The following is an 8,160-nucleotide window of genomic DNA, read 5'->3' on the forward strand; positions in this document are numbered from 1 at the left end:
GCTCACATCTTCACGTCTTCATGTAGCAACACTCAACCAGGAAGGCTTGCAAGCAAATTCTGTCTGGTCCTTCTCTGCTGGCGGACACAGTCCCGTTGCCTAAACCTGACCTCCACGCTCTTCCACGCATGATGCTGTGACTCCTGTCTAGCACACACACTTTCGCATGGATGAGAATGCAGGGAGAGGAATACTGACCGGACATCTGAATGAGCAGTCCTAAAATCGTAGCCTTGGTCCGACATGGACCGAGGTTTGGCCAACAATGTTATTAAAGATGTGAATACTGATGCTTTTCAACGGGACGTGCACTCCCCGGTGCCATTATCGCACTCCTCCTAACCTCCTTCCCTCGCCTCGCCCAGCTCCCTATCCACCACAGCTGCACTCGCATTTACACACCCTGCCAGGCCAGCAAAGCATTGGAGTTTGTGAACATCAATTTCTTGTGCCTATCGGAGAACAGAAATAATAAGAGCATTTCCTATCCTTTCCCATGTCACCGCCGCTCTCCCAGGAGATATTGCACAGGCAGTGAGGGCTCTGAGAAGCTTGTCCTTCCTACCGTGGATTAATTGTATCCTGATGTAAGACAGGAAGAACTGGGCTTGGAATGAATAGACTTGGCCCCAGATGCCAGCTCCATCCCTGGCTTCTTTATCCAGAGCCTCCAATTCTTCATTTACTTTCAAGATTTTGCGGTGATCAGCAAAAGCGCCTGGCACAGGGGAGCACACAGCGGGAGCTCAATAAATGCTAATTCCTTCTCTCATCCTGGTGCAGACTCAGCCTAAACCGCTCTCCAATTTCTTCTCCAAGGAAAAGATCTCCTGGGCCCACCCAGGCTGGGCTGTGGTGTGCAGCGCCTCATTAAGAGATGTGAAGAGCCTGGAAATCGAAGTGCCATAGAGGACACGGAGTGGGGCTGCCTGTTTTGTTTCTTTTGCAATCCCACGTGACCGTGGGGAACAGCGCCGTGAACAGGGCAACTGTGCCAGCAGCACAGGTCAAAGGCCACTGCCCTTCCAAAAATGCCCCCACCCATGTTGGCAGCCATTTTTTTTTTCTAATCAAGGCAAAGATTTCTCAAAAAAAAAAAAAAAAATCACACAGCAAAGAAAGCCAAAGGAATGTTGGTGCCTGTCCCTAGAAGCCACATATATCTATTTTTGGTTCCCAGTAAAGCCCAGCACACTGTAATTAGCATAATAACATGCTCTCTGCCATAAGGACACATGACACAGTTGACCCCGGGTCCCCATCTGGGCATAGGACGTGTGCTGTGGGTTGTTTTGTCAGCTGTGGACCTGGATTCTTTGTTCATACTCTCTCATCTAGTTCGGTCTGCAACCAGGCATTTGCAGGAAAGGGGGGAAAGATGGGTGTGGGGTCAACCAGACCTCCAAAGAAAGAATACTGGGTAGACTGGAGTCTGGGGGCCTCATGGGTAAGAGGAGCATCCATGGGTAAGAGGAGTCACTTCTGTAAAGGACAACTGGCCCATGACCCCTTTGAGAGTCAAACCCTTTACGTTGGCCTTTTCACCGGAGGCTGGTGGACTCAGTGCAGGCTTCCTGCCCAGCCACTTCCTCGTCTTGGGAGCTGGCTTGTCCTTGGGGTTACCCTCCATCTAGTACACTCTAAAGTACAGCCTCCTGGTGAAATGTCAAATATATACTCTCAGGCCCGCCTCCTCAAACACAGTAAAACCCAATTACCCACAGGTAGGCATCCACAGAACACTCAACAGGAAGGAAAAATGAAGGAAAAAGTGTCAGGTAAGCTCAGGTGTAAAGCTTCCTGAATACCCTCCCTTACAGATAGCACTGTCCAGCCACCTGAACCTTCCCTGCTTCCCCCAGCCGTCTTGATTGTCTCTCTGGTTCCAGTCTGCTTCTTTCCCACCTGGACTGGGTTTTTCCTATCACGTGACCCAAGCTTTCCAATATTACATTTAAATGTTCCAATTCTTTTGGTCCCTGCCTACCCATGAGTCATGAGTCTCTAAGCCTCAGTGCCATTCTGCTGGTTCTGGGGAAAGTACAAAGAAATCTCTTACCAAACCTCATTGTCCTCAGTTGTAAAGTGCAGCGGATCTCTTAGGCCCCCTTCAGTTCAGAAATTCTAATCCTAAAAATGGCTTGTCGGACTGTGAGCAGCCTACCAACACTGGATATACATGTATGTGGTACTTGTGTGTGTTGTATATAGACATGTAGAGGCAGGTAAAGCCATCATAACCTACAACGTTAAGAGATGTGAAGAGCCCGGAAATCGAAGACCTTAGTCATACACCATGTAGCATTCCATCTTTATCATAAACTTGAGGCAGGCAGGGCAGGTGTGTGGCTACTCACATCCAGATCATCTGCTATTAGGGCAGGGCTGCCTTGGTGACCTGACGCTGCATTCCTGGCAAGCAGAGGTACTGGGGGTGTACGTGCCTCAGAGAGAACAGATAGATGGGAACTCCCCTAGGTTCTCAGAGCTGGTGGTATCAGGCAGCAGTTAAGAGCTTGAGCTCTGCATTGGACTGATCTGGATTTGAGTCCTGGCCCTCCCATTCAGTGGCTGTACACTCTTGAGCAAGTTATTGAACTTCTCTGAGCCTCAGCTTTATCTTCTGTAATATGAGGGAATTAATAATATATACATTCTAATGAAGTTATGAGGATTAAAGGACTTAGTCCATGGAAGGCTTAGCATAGATATAGTACACTAAGTAATATTATTATTCATCTTGATACTAACATGCACTGATCCCCAAAGTGTATATGGCTGCATATGTTTAGAATTGTTTTAAGTTTTGAAACCCACTAGTAACACACCATTCCTAATGAAAAGCATAAGCCTGAGGTGAGGGTAGATGAGCAAGTTCAGAAAAGACACTTGAGAAAGCGGATGGAAGGCAAGGCACCTCTTGTAAAATTCTGTGGTCTTCCCGATTGTAGTAATGCCCGTGATTCATGCATAGCTAACACAGAGCAAATCGTATGTCCATAAACAGAGCTGCCCACAAGGAATGGCTCACATGTCCCTTTAAAGGAGCACCGACCTCATAAAGACTATATGTAAGCATGAACACTAGCAAGAACCTTGGCTTTCAACACACGACACATTTCCTGCAAGGAGCCTGCTCTAACCACTTAAGGATCCAGCTGGAAAGGTCATTAGGGGAAGTGGGGTCTGCAGCCAGGTCAATCCAAGTAACCTTCATGCTGAGAGCTCCGCTCTTTTGCAGACAAAAGGTTTGGGATGAATCTGCTTCCACATCCGAGATAACCAGCTGCCTGCGCATGGTTCCTGGGGAAAACGTCTCCCAAGCTCAGAGTGAATGAAGCATTTGTGCCTTCATGAGGGGTTAAGTAGTAGGTTCCCAAGTCCAAATACAATGGACTCTACTTCTCCAATGCTCACAGAAGGGTCTCATTCCACTGTGTTTGCTTGTTAAGTGCATCTCCTGGAGCCCCTGGGAGCCTTCTCTCGGCAACATCTGGGTTTTCCAAACCTGTTTCATCTTTTAGAGAGAAGTGGGAGGGTGGAGGCTTACGTATCTCAGGAAGAAATCTACAGAGAGAGGGGATGGACCCAAGTGAAGAACTCTGGCCAAGTCTGGGGAGCCCTGAGTTTTGGCTCTGTCTCTGGCCTGAGTGATCTTCGTGCCTGTGGCCTGGGTTTTCAAGCAAGACTGACCGTCCACTGTGAATGTGCTCTGGGGCAGTGCCAGCTTCCAAGGTGGGAAGGGAAGTTGACCCGGCAGCCCTACATGCTCTCAGGCTCCGCTGCCCTTTCTTTCTCTGGCCTAATCTATAAAGCAGGAGCCTGGGCAGGCCTCTCCAGGCCATGTCTTCTCAACATCAATGGCATTGTCCCTAAGGGGGTAAACATCGGCTCGTAGGGAGGAGTCTGTGCATGAAAAATTCTGACACTTTTAATGTACATATCTATTAAATACAGTGCATAAATACATATGCAATATAGATATGCAGTGTGTAACATAAATGTTAATGCCACACGCAGCCTATCTCATTATTTGGGGTTCCACAGAGGGTGAGTCAGAGAGGTTCTCCCTGTTTGGAAAGCTCTTGAGACCAAGGGGTCACCAGACACCCTCTTTCTCCAGCCAAGCTCTGGCCTTAAGCAAAAGCCTCTACTCACTTTTTTAAAGACTATGCCTTGCCGAAACCGGTTTGGCTCAGTGGATAGAGCGTCGGCCTGCGGACTGAAAGGTCCCAGGTTCGATTCCGGTCAAGGGCATGTACCTGGGTTGTGGGCACATCCCCAGTGGGAGATGTGCAGGAGGCAGCTGATCGATGTTTCTCTCTCATCGATGTTTCTAACTATCTATCTCTCTCTCCCTTCCTCTCTGTAAAATATCAATAAAATATATATTAAAAAAAAAAAAAGACTGTGCCTGTATCACGGAATGCCCTGACGTTCAGCCCTGGTGAGAAGTGGGATCTGCCCATGGCACACACACACACACACCCCTCCACCCGCTTCCACCCAGTAGAAGCTATTCACCATCAGACAAATGAGCCACCTTCAGACAAGGAGTTAACTCTGGGAAGACACAGTAAGCACCTGCACCTTTAGCCCGGGTCTCTGCGGGGCAGAACTATGACATGTCTAACCATTTCTTAGTGGGGTCTTACATTTAGGGTGACCCAATGGTTTTGTTATCCAAACAAGGACACTTCTGACAGGGTGCTATTAATACCCACACCTGGAGCCCAGGAGTCCCTGGGACTACCCCAGGCAAACTAGTCTGTGTGCTCATCATGCTTAAGGATGTCTGTGAAGGAAAGTCAACGAAGACCTCAACATGCGCCAGGACAAGGGAAGACGGCCCAGGTAGGCCACGCGTGAGGTCAGTTTTGTTTGTCACATTGACCTGGGAACATTCTTCTTCTTCTTCTTCTTTTTTTTCTTATCATAGCTTTATTTCTCTTCTGTTGTGTCCGTCTCCAAATACATCCGGCACAGTGCTGCATCAGGGCGGCATATAAAAGCACCAGTTTCATCCCCCAACTCTGTTAACTGTTCCAGTGAAGACACACAAGGATAATGGTCTTTTAACATATTGGGCAATTTAGAAGTCTTGTCTTGAAGTCGCCGAGAACGTCTAACTGGTGTTAGAAACTTGAGCTCTTTAAATGTAGAATTTATTCGTCAAACTGCATTTTCTTTTTTACACTTTGCAAGTAGGGTGTAGTAGACACAGGATATTTAATTAAGCAACCCTCCCTAGTTTCTGTGTTGGGGGTTTTAGCATCATTGGTCGGATCTTTTGTTTTGTGTACTTGCTCTTTTTTTTACAATCTTGAAATACCACACTTCTATGATGTTGATTTTCCATTTCAGGTTTTCCTGACTCTCGATTAACACCCATATTTTCAATGTTGACTTCTTGGATTTTTTCCTTCGTTGCACAAGCCTCCTCAAGATTTTCTCTAAATTTAACTTTTTCTTGACTCTTCATTGTTAGAATATCTGCAATTGCATGTTGCACTTCTTCAATAGGCTGAGCTCCTGCCAGAATGGCCTTCTCAAAGATTGAGATAATATTTTCAATAGAACTTGTGAGTGGTTCGACACGTGCAAGGCGTATCCAATACTTAAGATGTTTTTTGGCATCTGGAATATTTTTAATCAGGTCATTCAGTGTGTTTAATACTTCTTCTTTGGGGCATCCCTCATTAATCAGGTTTAGGCATTCAGAAAATGTCTTGTTTACTTTTTCAGTAAATAATCGTTATTCATCTTCTTCTGCCATGGTAGTCCAAAATGACCCAACTGGTTTTTCATTCTGTCCTTCAGGTTCAGGCTGGGCTATTACTGAGCAAGGAGGCCTTTTCAACATTTTTCCTTTGCTAGCTCTCCACTCACTCAGATGAGATTTTCTTTCTTCTACGGTTTCTTTGGGCTGAGCTCTTCTATGGTTGATAGTTGCTTTTGCTATAGTATGCCTGCACTGCTCAATGGTTTTTGACTTTTCTATCTGTTTGATATTAGAAGATGAAGCAGGCCTGGCTATCATTTCAGATGTGATGCTTCTTGATACTTATTTCTTTTTACTTCCTGAGAAGAAATGGTTTTGACACTAGATAAAACTCTATTTAATTGTAGTAATTCTTTCTCATGAGACCCTTTCCGAACTGTAGCATTGGCAATGCCTTGTTTCAGGGAGTCCTGGGTATTATGAGTATTACTGTGGTGACTTCTAATAGGAGGACATAAAAGTTGTTCATTCTGAGATGTAGCCCTCACAAATTTAGTCGTAGTCATCATTTCTGAGGCTCTGTGACTTTCTGCTGTTACACTGCTGGTGTTGATAGGCTGAGGTTTTGTGGCCTTAGAGATAGGAGCTGAAAGTTTCTTTGTTATTGCAGAATGCTCATCTTTGACTTGTACAGGTTTTCTAAATGAATGAACCTTAGATTGAACAATTTCGCCACGATAAGATCCAAGCATGGGTTTCTTGAGCATGTTAGCATCTTGCTTTGGTTTTTCTGTAGTCACTTGTTTCTTTTTATTATTGTTTTTAATGTGAAACACTTGGCTTAATGTCATACGTTGACCTTGGCGATCATTTGTAATTGGTAACAACTGCAGAGTTTGATTATTATTCTCCAAGTTATATGTATCAGTGGCTATAGTTGAACTGGTTAATTCATTAGAAGGTTTTAATGGAATACAATTTTTTTCCCATTGTTACATTATTTTTGCTCCTTGTAGGTCTATGGACATTTTCTTTATCAGCCATTTTTGTCTTAAGTTTCAGAACTTTTGTCTCTTCTTGGACCAGACCCTCAGATGTCATCATTACCTCGTTTCTACTGCTCTGAAGGCGAACTGGGCCCTCTGACTCGGGGGAAACTGCAGGTCGCCTGGAACCACTGGGGAGCTCATCGCAGGGCGACGCAGGAGGATGCGTCTTCTCGACCTGGGGACATTCTTGACATTGAGTTAATGGGGACCGAGAATGCTAAGTGTCCTGCAATGCACAAAATAGCCCCAGAAAACAAGGAGTTGTCTGGCCCCAAATGCCAGCTACTACTGAGAAATATTGATTTATATGGTAGCATGATGGTCATTGTAAATCATATAAAACTCAGGATGACAATCTTAAATGTCTCCAGGGCCAGTCAGGGATTGAAGGATATATGCCCCTTCCTAAGACATTCAAATTCAAGTCTTTAAATGACACTCTCAAACAAGATCACCTATGCACTGAATTTGGCTTTTGGTCTCCAGCCTGTGACCTTTTAATAAAGGTTTACTGATCGAGAAAAATGCTTATCATATAGTATGGGAAAACAAAAGGCTGCTAACCCATATGATCTCATTTTACATATGTACATATATGTATATAGATAAGTATATGCACACAAGTATTATCTCTTCATGTATACACATACATATAAATGGAAAGTGATACATTCCTGTGTGTATGCATACATATATATATGTGTGTGTGTGTGTGTGTGTGTGTATATGTATATGTATGTGTGTGTATATATATATATACACATATATATATATATATATATAAAATCAGTGCATATATATGTATGCACATACAAAAATTCCAGAAGAATATGGAATGATATAGGGCAGCGGTTCTCAACCTGTAGGTTGCAACCCCTTTGGCGGTCAAACTACCCTTTCACAGGGGTTGCCTAAGACCATCCTGCATATCAAGTATTTACATTATGATTCATAACAGTAGCAACATTACAGTTATGAAGTAGCAACGAAAATAATTTTATGGTTGTGTCACAACATGAGGAACTGTATTTAAAGGGCCAGAAGGTTGAGAACCACTGATATAGGGGATGACAAAAAGAATAGACAACCCAAAACTTCAGTGTTTTCCCTTTAAAGTTTTCTAGAGCTATGGAGAAATATGCTGCTTTGAGCAGATATTGGCAACGGCTTAGGATGGAGGCCTCCTGGGAATAGTCTATGAAAAGAAACAGCAGCCACAACTGTAGGGTCTGTGCCTGTGATTGTCATCACATCCCAAAGGATGTCTCCTAACCCTCAATCAGACTTCTGATGGACGTAAATCCGCAGCCCGGGCTCAGCCTGCAGACCCACAGGAATTGGAGCAATGTTGAGGCCTGGGGGTGCAGACGGGGACAGAGGGGCAGGAAG

At 44.7% G+C, this 8,160-nt stretch overlaps 1 pseudogene across 1 annotated transcript; it reads right to left on the reverse strand.

Moving 5' to 3' along the window:
- Positions 1-4,941: 4,941 nt before the first annotated feature.
- On the reverse strand, positions 4,942-6,912 carry LOC308529869 (cytoskeleton-associated protein 2-like; annotated as a pseudogene). The gene has a single exon. The product of its transcript is annotated as a cytoskeleton-associated protein 2-like (transcript).
- Positions 6,913-8,160: the final 1,248 nt, after the last annotated feature.

This window comes from Myotis nattereri, assembly GCF_964212035.1.
Source record: "Myotis nattereri genome assembly, chromosome: 14".
Taxonomy (NCBI): domain Eukaryota; kingdom Metazoa; phylum Chordata; class Mammalia; order Chiroptera; family Vespertilionidae; genus Myotis; species Myotis nattereri.